Source organism: Vanessa tameamea, chromosome 7, assembly GCF_037043105.1.
Source record: "Vanessa tameamea isolate UH-Manoa-2023 chromosome 7, ilVanTame1 primary haplotype, whole genome shotgun sequence".
Lineage (NCBI taxonomy): Eukaryota > Metazoa > Arthropoda > Insecta > Lepidoptera > Nymphalidae > Vanessa > Vanessa tameamea.
This window is the reverse complement of record NC_087315.1, coordinates 7,902,831-7,916,932: the sequence shown is the minus strand read 5'-3', so window position 1 is coordinate 7,916,932 and position 14,102 is coordinate 7,902,831. Positions and strand designations below refer to the sequence as shown.

General features: G+C 30.3%; 2 protein-coding genes and 2 long non-coding RNA genes across 6 annotated transcripts in view; 1 reads left to right on the top strand and 3 right to left on the bottom strand.

Moving 5' to 3' along the window:
- Nucleotides 1–14,102, bottom strand: part of LOC113401338 (probable E3 ubiquitin-protein ligase HERC4) — a 333,429-nt gene that overhangs the window by 843 nt on the left and 318,484 nt on the right. The gene's annotated exons all lie outside the window — the stretch shown is intronic.
- The window catches only part of LOC113401356 (uncharacterized), a 155,800-nt gene that overhangs the window by 32,658 nt on the left and 109,040 nt on the right, over nt 1–14,102 (top strand). The window lies entirely within an intron of this gene.
- Nucleotides 5,965–9,984, bottom strand: LOC135193298 (uncharacterized). The gene is made up of 2 exons (XR_010309183.1): nt 9,596–9,984; nt 5,965–8,041 (listed from the first exon to the last, which is right to left on the bottom strand). It is a non-coding gene; the product is annotated as an uncharacterized LOC135193298 (long non-coding RNA).
- LOC113401357 (uncharacterized) lies at nt 11,507–12,706 on the bottom strand. Its single transcript, XR_010309191.1, has 2 exons — nt 12,296–12,706; nt 11,507–12,028 (listed from the first exon to the last, which is right to left on the bottom strand). It is a non-coding gene; the product is annotated as an uncharacterized LOC113401357 (long non-coding RNA).

Sequence of the window (14,102 nt, the reverse complement as noted above, 5' to 3'; positions counted from 1 at the left end):
GCACGCCAGAATAATTACTGACGAACCGTTACAGGCTACGATTAATTTACCATCAGAATTAGTTTATGTATATAATTGTGTAGCTAATCTGCCCTTATACTTAATTGGTAAAAATAAGGGGGAACTAGGAACTGTTATATTACTACGATATGTTATTATTAGTTACGATATACACAGCGTTAAAACTAATTTGTTGGATTTTATAGTTATTTACTTATACTTAAGAAAAATGAAGAGGATATTATTGGGTTTTCTTAAAAAAAAAATCCGTTTGAATGATCACCACGAAGGTTGGTATATATATATAATAGTATATTTATTCATTGGGTAGGTATTATACGCGCCACTTCGGAGTATCTCGCCACTAGATTACACTGTAGCAAATTAAACATTAAACAAATTTGTGAATGTTGTGTATATTTTTTATTGATATAAATATGTGAATGTTACTAAATCAATGTTTTTCTTTTAAGTGTAAAATATGTATACTGTTAATGTACCCTTTTAAGTAAATAAATAAAGTAATTCTTTTCAAATAAGAGAAATATTTGGCTACAACAATTTCATTAACAATGAACTTTAAAACCTTTTTCCCAATTTATGGGCCCTTAGGCAGTTGCGTACTGCCTAATGGATAATCCGGCCGTGTACGTCAGAAATCTTTACATGTGTGCAAGGAACACAATTTGTACACTTTACAAATTTTTAACACTGTTGAATGTACAGTTCGCGATAACATAGCTCACGTACATAAATAAGCACATACTAATAGGAAAACCCAATAGTTATATATGTATAATTAATACCAATACCAATGATAATCGCGTTCCCTTTAAAGTTGGTTTGAGTATGTAAAATGTTTTTAATTTATTTACAGGAAAGTGATTGCCAAGTTTTTTTCTAAGCACAATGTGGATCGTGAAATTTGTCTGTACCACGAGTTGATTTCGATATTAATTCATTATATTTCGCACATATTAGTTAATATGAGATTAATAGCATGATGACATAACCTGGTTGATATACTGATCGGCCCGACCTGGGGGACCAAAGACCTCGGGATCTTCGACCATCTGTCTACTAGACCAATAAGGCAGTCAAGAAATATATACGATCAGCTACCAAATAGGTAATAAATGATTGTGAAAAGACAAATGCACATTACAGAGCCCTTATGCGGAAATTATAAACGCCAGATCATCTTGTCGTAAGAATGACTTGCCATTTTTAAATGTCATAAAATATTTAAACAAAGGTATTAAATAGGCACTGAATGCTGGTGATATTCTAACAATGCAGTGCGATTCTATAAAAAGTCACTTCGTATCTCACTCATCAAATTTTGACAACCGACTTACGGTGATATGCCATTTTGATACGTAACGAATTCCAACTTTCCTGTAATTAATTCTGAATTCAGATTTTTATTAGGTTTGTCTTGTGATTGAAATAGAACCTAAGATATGTTTCGCACCATTTTAATTCTCTTTTGTGAATTAAATGTGATTATGTGTATTATGCAATATGTAAACGAGTATATTGTTGGTTTATACTCAAACTGCAAGTGTGAAGTGGTTTATAATGACAAAAGGCTGAAGGGGAAGCCGCACTCATTAATGCAACGCCATTCCCGTACTCATTCGCTTACGTAACGACATATTAACATGTTCCGGATTTAAATCAAATTTATGATAATTTTTTGAAAAATTCTAATGTACATTTTTATTTTAAAATAATTCTTATTTCTTTTCTTCTTACTTTTACAAAATATTAGGTCCACGATTAATAGACTAGGACATTTTCATCTCCATAAATATAATAAATTTCATAATATGCTTTTTGGTTTGTTCTTTCATCGGGTAGCAACGGAGCAATGCATGAGGAATTTCTTTCATATAGGTAGTTTATGATTCATTTTATGACGATCAATGCTTGTGAGCGGAGGTGCAATAATAAATTAGTTATATTCATAAAACTGTGTTAGAAATCTGACAGTTTTGATTGATACGCTTTAATATTAAATAAGTTTAATTTCGTGTGGAACAAACGCCGGTCATGATGTAACAAAAGGCCCGCGGCGGCATCGTAATTGCTTTCTGTAAATATGGGTTAGCGAGTGAACATTGCATGGTGAATTTTTTAATAATAACTTAATTAAATTTTATTCTTCAACTATTTCATCGATTTATAACAAAATTGATTAAATATATATTTTATTTCATTATTACATTTTATTTATAAATAAATATAAAATTTCATTATTGACTAAAATATACAATGTAAATCAAAATGCTACATGTACATTAATGCTTTTTATATGGATATAGAGTACTATATATAAAAACAAAATAAAATTTGTTCGTGCTTAGGTATTTTCGATTTGCCACCTCGCATTGGTGGCAAACAACGGTGAAAGGTGGCGACGTAATATGACACCCGATCGGTCACACATTGTTCTGATGATTCCATTATTCGCTTTCAAAGTACTTTCAGTTTTATTCACTTACGTAGTCTTCTCACGCAACCTAAGACATCTTGTAAGCACCAGCGTCTCTCATACTAATGTATGCCGATAATTTAACGTGGAGGGACTTCGTGACTGCACAATACTATAAAGATATTCTGTCGAACATCTTATCGCGAATAATTTGGGTATTCTTTCCGCGCCGAACGAGTTTGACGCACTGCAACTTTGCAGTAATTTCATGAGAATGCGGTACGCATCATTATAATACACCTTGAAGGCACTGTATCATTATTCATATTGTGATTTTGACAAACCTCTTGGAACCGAGGTTCATCACATAATTTTTACAGTGGGAGACTCTGTGTGTTGTAATGGTTTTTTTTTTACGATCAGCGCCCAAATTCGCAGTTGACTTCGTGGTCCTCCATCAACAAGTGATGATATGATGGAATACCATAACCCTACGATTTTTTTAATGTCGGTTACCTGGTAAGTCGTCACCACTGCCCATATACACTGGGACCATACACAGGGACTGTAAGATATATTAATCATTTCCCATATAACCAAAACATCACTTGGTAAATTAGATATTATGGCCCTTGTGCTTGTTACACTAGTTCACTCATTCTTCAAACCGGAACATGACAATACCGAGTAGGTACCTATTGCTTTTTGGTGGTAGTTTAAATTCGTGGACTTAGATCACATTTTTCAAAGATATTTAACAACTTCCATCAGGACTTACTAATCTCAAACTGAGTTAAAATAAACAATCTTATACTAAATAAAAATACTGTTTACATAACTGCTAGCAACATTTAAAATTTTCTAAGGTTTAGGTAGGCAGTGTAGGTAGGTCTAATGTAAACACTAAATTAATCCTAAAGTTAGTTAGTTTTATCTTATATTGCTAATTCCAATTAGATTTTCTTTACATTCTGAAGCATTAAATTGAATTTATTGGTTGAATTAACCGAAAACCGAAGAGTTTAGTGGATCTCTTCGGTATTTGGTCATAAATTAATCAGAGGGTGTTCGTATATTTATTTTGTAAGGGCTGGCGGATATGTTATTTATTTAATTTAGTACAATTTACGACTTGTATTAAAATAACTAGTGAAATAATGTGAAAAATAAGAATAAAGTATTAAATATATTTTTACATTCTTTATATATCTTTTAATTATAAGCGTTCAAAATTTGGGCTGTAATCAGTTATATTTATAATTATAGATTGTGTTCACGTATTTATTATGTTTAAGGAAGTATTTATTATGTTCAAGGCTTTAAGTACTTTTGAACCGTCAATTATGAACATCAAATAAAATTAATGTGTTGTCATTGGAAATAAATATAAATTACCCTTACAAGTAACGAAGAAATCACCTTTTTCAAAAAATTAAATTTTTAATAATAAAAGTCTTTATTATCAAAATCAACAGTTTACATAAAATACCAGTAGGTTCTACACTAGGATACTGTATCGTTTAAGTAACATAGGTCTTTTGTGAGTTGTGTTATTCCCTTATTTATTAAAGTATTCTTTTTTTAAGATTTTTAATTGACAAAGCAAACAAATATCTGTAGAGTTTTGTTATAGAAATAAATACGTTATCCAAGACAGGATTTATTGACATACTTGGCGTAGATTATCCTTACTGTTTTTTATGCTTTTATGATCATCATGTTTCTATCAAAATGATTGATGTTATCTTGTAATTACATACAATTAATATGAATATGTTGTAATGCAACTATAAGTATTTTATTTTGTGAAAAACATCCTGTCTCGAAATCCAATTTTATATATGGGATGGACTATAATGAAGTATCTGAACCTCTGTAAGCTGTAATGTTAACGTATGAATATTTTGTAATTTTGGGTATTGTGCTAACGTATCAATAATATTTTACAACTAAATTGAAACAAGGCAAACTGTTCTGAGGCAATTTATATGCGGGCAATATCAAGTATATTTTCTCACCAATGAAAAACCATATTGTAATGATGAAACTTGATGATGAATACAGTACTGCTGTACTATACTTAAAAATGTATTTAAAAGAATTACACTTTAATCCAAACACCCCTTTTTACACCAAATACCTTAATAATTAAATTAGTATAAAGAAAATAAAATAAGAACAAAATACTTAATATTGGTCGTGTATACAAATGTGTAAAAAATATATGTTCGAGTGAAGTTTCTAAATTTAACTTTTTGTGTGATGTAGGTTTGCGGATTGGACACATGGGCCACCACTGTCAATAGACATTGGCGCCGAAAGAAATATGAACCATTCCACATATCACCAATGCGCCACCAATGTTATGCCTTGTGCGTCACTGGCCCTTCAAATCGGAACACAACAATACTACTGTTCGGCGATAGAATATATGATGTGGGTGGTACCTACCCAGGCGGTTTTGTACAAAGCCACATCCAACTGAACTTTTCAGGCTTAAGCGAAATTATGTTTGTTTGGATTGCTACTGAGGCTACGTATGACTGGGATTAGGTGTTTTCAAAATATAATATTCTTAAAAACAAAATGCATATCGTGCAAATGTTTTAACACACGCGAACAAGCTAACAAAGATTATTTGGCGACCACGACGATGTCTCACGCGGCCATTATTTAAAACAGCCATGAAGTCGCATTCCGAGCAGCCGTGACCTAACAGGTAGCAGTCATGCATATGCAATATTTCAAAACTTTTAGTGTAATATATGTACATAAAATACTTCTTATTTATCATCAGTTTTCTATTAGAATATCTCAAAACTTCTATTTATTATAGAAGTTTTGAGATATTCTTTCCTAACTGTCATGAACTCCAAAAAACTATTGTATTGTTTTTGAGGGTACACGATTATTATGATATTATATATATATATATTTACAAGTCTATACTTGTCTATTTTTTTTATTACATTTATGAATAAATTTTAATGACAGTATGAAAATAACTCAAAATTTGAGTCATTTTTGACTCTTAGAGGATCGAACTTTCGTGAGAAAGATTCTGCAAGTATACTACTAATAAAATGGTATTTTTTTTTCTATAAAATGCATCCATTCTTACGTATTTGTTTTGAATTGATCGTTAAATGTTCCATAATGGGGATATTTTTTTACACAGATAACAAAAAAAATATATATCTTGCAGCAAAAGGACAAATAAGATCATTTTGTTAAAAGACAATGTCCGTATAAAGTGAACTTTGTTTTAAGTACTAATATTTGTTCACTTGTTGCCATGATCTGGCACTGAGCCAGTTAGGCTTTCGGATTATTAACTCAAACTAAACAGTATTACAGCTTCTCTTTCTTAAAGCGAGTTATTATTTGTATTTATATTTCTTATTATATTGTATATAATAAAGGTCTTTTAACTTAGAAAAAATAGTTTTTTTTGTTTTAGCCTTCGTAGGAACGAAGGAGCAATTTAAATAACAATATATACGGCTGTAAATAAAAATTGATATAAGTACTTAAAGCATTTTATTGCTAACACTTATCACGTATCGCACGTGTGTACGACATCTAATATCACAAAAATCTAAGTTATATCGTCGAAAATCGCCCTTAGTTACCGTCGATGTTTTTCTCCATATTCAATATTTTCCTCGTTCGCTTTTATGAGGCTTTGGTTAGAAATATTCAGGCGTATAATTTGATATTTGTTGTGTAATTTATTTTAATTCGGGTCAATTTCAATTCGTCATTTATTTGAAGAATTATCTTAGCTTCTTATATAGTAAGTGGATTGAGAACACAATTCATTTTTATAACTTTTACATTATTTACAGTGAGAATGAATGGTATGACAGAATGAAGGCGTTATAAGATAACTTTGGGTACAAAATTGAACGGAGATGCCTCCCGCAATTTTAAGCATGCATTAAAATCACTGCTAATGTGATTTCTAAGTCCGTTATTTCACACCTAAAGCATATATTAAAATTTCAAAAATAACCTTAAATATAAGAGTATATCTCACTAGAAATAGCTTATATCACCACACCTCATTCATACGGTATATTTTGTCACAAAATTATACAAACTAGTAAGGTAGGTACTACCGCGATTTATACACAGAATAATGTCGTTAACATGGCAGATATACATATTTTTAACAAGAAATTGGTAGGTAATTAATTATGGATAATATAATAACAGTTTATGTATTTAGGTTTATATACTAATACTGTAGATAGGAAAGTAACTACGTTACCTCTTCACGCTTAAACCGCTCCAAATTTCATCTAAATCAGTTGATTTCGATTTATTTAACCCCTCGAGGTTGTGTGAGACGGTAAATTACAGGTAAAGTTTTATAAATTTCAAGCGAGAAAAGCCGCAGGAGCAGCTAGTTTGTATATAATCTATTCCTTATATTGTCGTCACTACATGTCTGTCAATCACATGCACTGTCAATAATGATTTATTGCCATTGTAATACATAACTAATATTGTATTGATTTTAACAAAATATATTTAACGTATACTGACAACGTGTTGTTGTATTGAATTAGCTAACAAACCATTAAGGATTATAAAATTACCATAGTAGTACTATAAAATAAATATATAAGTTTTATGTTTTATATAAGTTACTGTAAAAATTTTCGTTGGTTTAATTTGAATGTAAATTATATATTTTTTTAATCAATTTTTTTATTTAATCTTGTAGCATTTGATTTGCGCATTGATTGTCTGTAATATACCAAAAGTTTGGAACAAAAAAACTTGATACCTGAGAATAATCGACGAAAGAAAATCATATTTAATTAGTTAGCTTAATCATAATTTTGCTTTGAAATTCTTCTATCATCAAGGTTTCTTAATGAAATGTAACAACCAACCGTCAGCAAAACCTGGTTCCTAAATTCAAATCTGTACTTTAATTCCATCGCTTTGTTCACTGTACGTAGTCCCCTTTAGTATGAATGTATCTGTAATGTATCCCTCTTTCCTTCCGTCGTACATTGTTACATCATTTATTTGATTGAATCCTGGAATAATATGGGTTTGTATTTTTCTTTTCTTTTGTTCTATGTATTGTTCGTGAACAGTTCCAATTAATATCCTGTCAGATGTTTACCTCATCGCAACTCCTTGAGGTTAGCCTTGGCTGATTTTCCCTGTTACCTTTCATTTTTTTATGATATTTCATCTTGAACCTTATTTATGCTGCTATACTGTTGAATTGTTCATAAAATACTCGCGCTGCTTCCAGAGCGTCTATGATAAATTTGTCTTCGCAGGGATTGTCGTCAAAGAAATAGGATCCACACTTTAAGGATTCAGAGCAATATTCATTCATTATCCTGTTATTACAACATCCTAAAATTGCTCGAGCACACGGTGTTAAATGCTTCGGTTTTGCATTTTCCTCACCATGTCTGAATTTGAGGATGTACACTAATTCCTCGTATGTCATGTATGGTGTAGACGTATTGTTGTTGTCTCCGACCTTGACTAGAGCTGATCCGATGTTTCGGGCGTTATTCACTTGCAAAGCAATCATCAACAAAGCTATCAAAACACAACACTTCGCCATTTCTGTAAAGAAAAAAATAACTAAATTAATTGCGTAACCATTTCGGTTTTCCTTACTGGCCTTATTTTTATTTCATGTTATGTTTCATAAAAAATAATAAAAGGCTTATTTGTAACTACTATATATATTTTTATCGATATTTTGTTTCCATTAATAGATACAGCGGATACGAGTATGGATGTTTAGTAGTGTCGTAAACGAATTAGTCTTTAAATACAAATAATAACAAATTCTCAATATGTATTCTCTAGTTTCATCCGAAATGACCCAGCGTATAGAATACATGGATTTCAGGCCAAGCATCACTGACTGTTTATGTGTTTAATTTGCGTTTATGTTTATGATTCAACTCGTGTTTAGTGGCAAGGATAGCATGGTGAGGAAACATTCATATATCGTATAAATTACGATACACGCATTGCGATAATTAAATATATTCTCAAGAGTAGAGCAAGGACATTTACAGAATATTACGGTTACAGACAAACTCAAGAACTAACTCGAAATTGCATACACATTAAATAATTAACATACAAACGAACCTACTATTTTTTTCATAGTTATCCGTGATCTAAATTGCTGCCTTATTTTAAATTACTGGATGTCAGCTATTGGACACTATAATGATAGTCTAATATTAAGCTTTGAAATTATTATTTTTTTGCTGGTAAGTCTTACCATATGTAATATTTATAGTGTATTTAATTATTTAAAATTATTCTTATTGGTATAACAGTAAGTTCTTTAAGATAATGTTGTCCCACATGTCGTTTAAAATTAATTTAACCTCTAGCTGTTCTTTGCTGCTCTGGTCACTTCCAATTTATTTTCCCCGCTGCTGTCGTATAATCTCGTTAATCCCGTAATTTATAATAGGCCTATATCTTTAGAAACTCCCAGGGTACCGATATGTCAAATTTTATTACGATTGGTCCAACGACTTAGTCATGATGAGGTAACATACAGACAAGAGTTACAAGCGCGTTTATTATATTAGTTTGATTAAGGAAGTTTGACTTCCTTACAACACGAGGTCTCGAAAGTACTTGTGAATGTAGCAGCGTTATATAACAATATTTTAGATTATTGAATGCGTTCGTATAACTATTTCTTTATTGACAAAAGGATGTACGTACCGTCCATACTGACAATACGTAGACGTATGAATATAAATAACAGTGTACAAAGACACGAAGGTCATCAAGTCAATTTTGGTCGAGGATATTTGTTTTTGTCTCAAATATTCTGAGTTAAATATATTACTTATCAAATCTTGACATGGTATAACATTGTACTTTCGTTAACAATTATATGTATAGAATGGTTAAGACACGTTTTTCAAATAAAGCAATATCGACACTGACGGCTAGTCTGACTCAGGGGTTATGTTATGTTGGGTTTTTCCAGATTGGATAAAATTATACACAGATATTTTGAATTGAATGACGCAAAGAGTACATTTTAAAATAAGTAAAAAGTATAGTTTAGTTTTTAGACTTATTTTATAATGTTTCAAATGTCTGTAAAAGCATAAATGTATCATGTAACGGGCTTACCTACACAGTTAGTCGATTACTATAAATTAAGAGTTGACCTCAATTTGATTTCCGAAACAAAAATAATCTTCATTGCCACAAAATATATTAAACTACACTATCAACTGTACGATCTTCATGTGTAGTTGGATAATGGAAATTCACTACTCACTTTAATTCCTGTCCCGTAACGTAAATGTTTATGAATTCAACAGAAATCTTGTTTACTCAAACGTCCGTTCTCTTATAAGTGCTAATAGTGTCTGGTTGTTCTCGAGACTTAACGTCAATATAATAATAGCTTATCGTGGTATAACGCGTTCGGGTTTTTTTTATATCCCAATGTTTGTTACGCAGATGTTTTCGTGAAATAGGCGTTATCGCGTTATATTAAGGACGTAGAAATACGAAATGCGGAATATTAATGATTTAATTTAATTTATTACGTCGTTTTTAACTAAATAGAAAGTAATTTTCTCCTTTCGCGTCCGTCGCTGAGCTAAGTTTTTTGAGTACTTCATATTTTTTATAACAATTAGAATTAAAATATAAGATGATATCCCATATAAGTTTATGGAACTTTATATATTTTAAATACGTAACTACGGGCTTAGATTAAATACCTGTAGGTATTATTTAAATACGTTAGTTCGAGTTGAGACGATTTCTATCGCCTTTTATTCTTACTTATCTCTTGGTAATGTCCATTTAAATTCTATAATTTTTTTGTGTTTTTTACCATTAATGTACTTGTCTAGGCTTGTTGGTACAGCTCCCGCAGCTATATATCTCGGCACTTTATTTTTATGACTAACATATGTCATAAAAGAACAATAACAATGGAAGATTTTTAAGTCTGTTTGACTGTTATATCCTTATATTTATTGAAAGCTTTTGAAGAAGGTAAAGGATGATATTCGAATTATTCATTATATAAAAAGCACCTACTAAGCCCACTGGTCGCTGCATCTTGTCTATAACCACAGATAATTTAAAATTTCAAAGACTTTAATAACTAATAAAATGTATACAATCGTTGAATGATTTGTTATTAATGTATTCTAAAGTCAGTAATTGTTATATAATTGCTACATATTTTTTTTGTTATTTAAGGAATGAAAACACTTAGTCGGTATCCTGTTCAAACGATCGAAGTGGAATGTAATTGTTGTCATTCGTAACACCATTAACAGTTTTTATTTTCAATAGACGAATTGTGTGGATAAAATTAACATAATTATAACATTCATATTAATTATAAAATATTTCTACTTTAATCATATTCTTTTAAATAGAATGTGAAGCGCTAGTTTTAATCAATAAGTTTCTTGTAGTTTTTATTTTTTACGACTGATGTCTATCACATTAAGAATAAAAATAACTGTAAAATTATAAAGTATTTTATATAAATGACAATCTTTTGTTCATTTAATATGCAGTTTCCAATTAGGAATAAAATAAATAACATGACTGTGTCAATAAGGATTAAAGTTTGTTCATGATTCAATAAGCGTAGAGTTTTTTTTTTAATATAAGTTAATGAACACATTACAAGACTTTTTATATTATACGTATTTATATTCTGCTGTCATTGACTTAAAGTATTATGAATTATACGACTATATAAAACTAGAATAAATAATTATAGCGTAGAGTTAAATCACTTATAAGTAATTAAAGCTTAATAATTGTAAAATATTACTGCATTAAAACAATTCGTATCAACAATACAAAAGAGTAATTACAAGATCTAATTTGTCTCATTATCTATCTGTCCTTAATTGTTCTTAAAAAAGTCAGTATTTCATTTATTTGGCAAGTAGTTTCGGGTACGACTTTCTTATAACAGTTATTTGAAGTAAAACACTGTTTTAAATTATTGTTTCCCATACAGCAAACGATACGTGCAACATCACAGGATGTAAGCTTAACTTGCTTTTTCAATCCGGATGTTAAGGTTAATTGAGCCTTTTCACTTACTTCTGAATTCGAAGAGGTTTGTGCTACTGTCAATGGTGTTGCTTTTGATTTCACATTCGCTGTGTCAATGGATTGTTTCATAGGATTGTCTATAGATGGCATCGGTATGTTGATTGGTCTTTTGTATAGTTTTTCGTCTTCATCTTCGAACGTCGATCCGTTTACTAATATTCCCCAATTTTGTCTCACATCATCCATATGTGGAAATCTATTAAATAGCTGCACATTGTCGTTCGCAGAAATTGCTTGAGTAAGTTTTTTGTTTTCTTGTATTCGTGGTTGTTGGTTATGACTTTGTGGTATTAGGTTTGTCGGTTTTTGAACATATTGGATTGGGTTCAGATTGCGATGATTGCTTTTATCGGTAAATATACTATACGAGTGGCCAATTTCAATAAATTTTCTTGGAGCGGTCTGTACACTCATTATACAAAATAATAAGAATACCAAGTTAATACATTTGTACGTCTCCATCTGAAACAAAATAGTTTTTTTTGTTTATTAATGACCTTAAAAATATAATATCTTTAAAAACATATAGTTTAAATAATTTAGGCAGAATAGTGTGGGATTATCCAGATATAGCACTTACAATAGCTGTGTACGATTAAACAAATTCAAACTTAAGAAGTCTTCTTAAGTATTAAGATATACAATTTCATAATAGATTCTGAATCAAAGCTGATATAACACGAATGTTTAAAAAGCTTTTAATTAATAAATAATTTAGTTAAAACTTACGTCTTTCGTTTTTATCCGTATAAAAATGTACTCAGTCAACAATATTGTAAATAATGTTTTCAATTGACCGCAACGTCCGAACAAACGAACGGTTGTTATATGTATGAGTGACTACTCATGCTTGTTTTACTGAAATAGGTAGATAGGTTGTGCGTCATTATATAATGTATTTATACCTATATTTATTGCCAGTGCAGATTAGTCGAACGAGTTGCTGGAAAAAATATATTTCCCACTTTACACAACTTAAGCAGATACAGAGTCCGACACACCCGCTAGTAGGTTTATATTAGGACAGACGTCATTATTACATCGGGATAACGTTCCGATATTTCGATATTTACTGACGTCCTAATCGTGACGGATATCGGTCAAGATTATTCGATATTAACTAATATTGACGTAAGAAGATAACTTCATGGAAATGCGTATACGTGTTCCATGAGATTTCGTTTCCATATATAATTAATATTGTAAGTGACGTCGATACAAATAAAATATATGAAGTCAGAGTTTAACCAGTTAAATATTAAATTCCTTAATCATCATTGTAAAAAAGACAAAAAATATTAATATTGCCGTTTAGAAGAACAAGTAACAATTGATATATTACCTTATCTTGCAAATATTTTTTGTAATACATGTATTGAATACATTAGTGATTTCATAAACCCAAAATCAAACCTACAAATAGACGATTACTACACAAAATCCGATTACATATTGTTTATCAGTTATTTTTTTTGTAATTCCGTCACTTGTCGAATATTCTGGTTTGGAATGCATGTTTTCATATATTGGTATGGTTTTTATAGATATTACAAATCGATATCCCCAAAATACACATTGTGATACAAAAATGCTTTTTATACTTTAAAAGGTATATACGACTTCATTATACCCCTTAAAATATGAAAAGCCCGTTTTGGTTGTACCCTCTACTTCACCGTTAAATAGAGTGGTATTCAAGTTTGAAGTATGAGTAAGTCGGTATAACTACAGGCACAGGTGATACTTCTTACACCCCAAGGTTGGTGAAGAAGTTCCAAGGATTGGTTAATATTTATTACAATGCCAATGTAAATAGGCGGTTACCACTTATCTGGTCATTCATACTTAATATTTTCTTATATATTATTTTAAGAGAACTTCGAATTGTGCTTTATTTTTTGACAACTATATTGAGTGTTTGATTTATTTGTTTTAATTGGTGTATTCCAGCTATACTTAGTTGTGTAGTTACTTGATCTCTTAAAATAAAAAAATTCCCCCCTCTATATGCTGACGCAGCACATTATTGACGTACTTATATAAATAAATATCGCCCCAATCTAAAACTCAATGTTGTATTCTTAAAATGTCTCACTGCCTTCGAAAATATCACTTTAGAATAACTCTAACTAAATTCATTAAAATTAAACAATTCGGAAGTTACAATATCTGCAATTCATAAATGCTATTAGTCACGTATTTATTATTATTAATGCAAAAGTATTAATGCAAAATAACAAATATATTTTGTTGTTTTGCATTAATTTGTTTCAAATACTCATACATTATGTATTGGTAATATATAAGTGCATATACTTAATTTACCGAACGTAAATCACATTAAAGGATAAAAAAATGAATAGATTTGCCTAGAAAGGATTTAGTGATTACGCTGTCGTAAACTTGGCGAAATAAGCTTATCCTTGCTTCTCGTGTTTATACAATAATTATTATAACCGATTCTATAAAACGATCAATTTTTGTGTGATGCTATTGTAAATAATATTTTGTTAAATACATCCTAAATGAACCATGA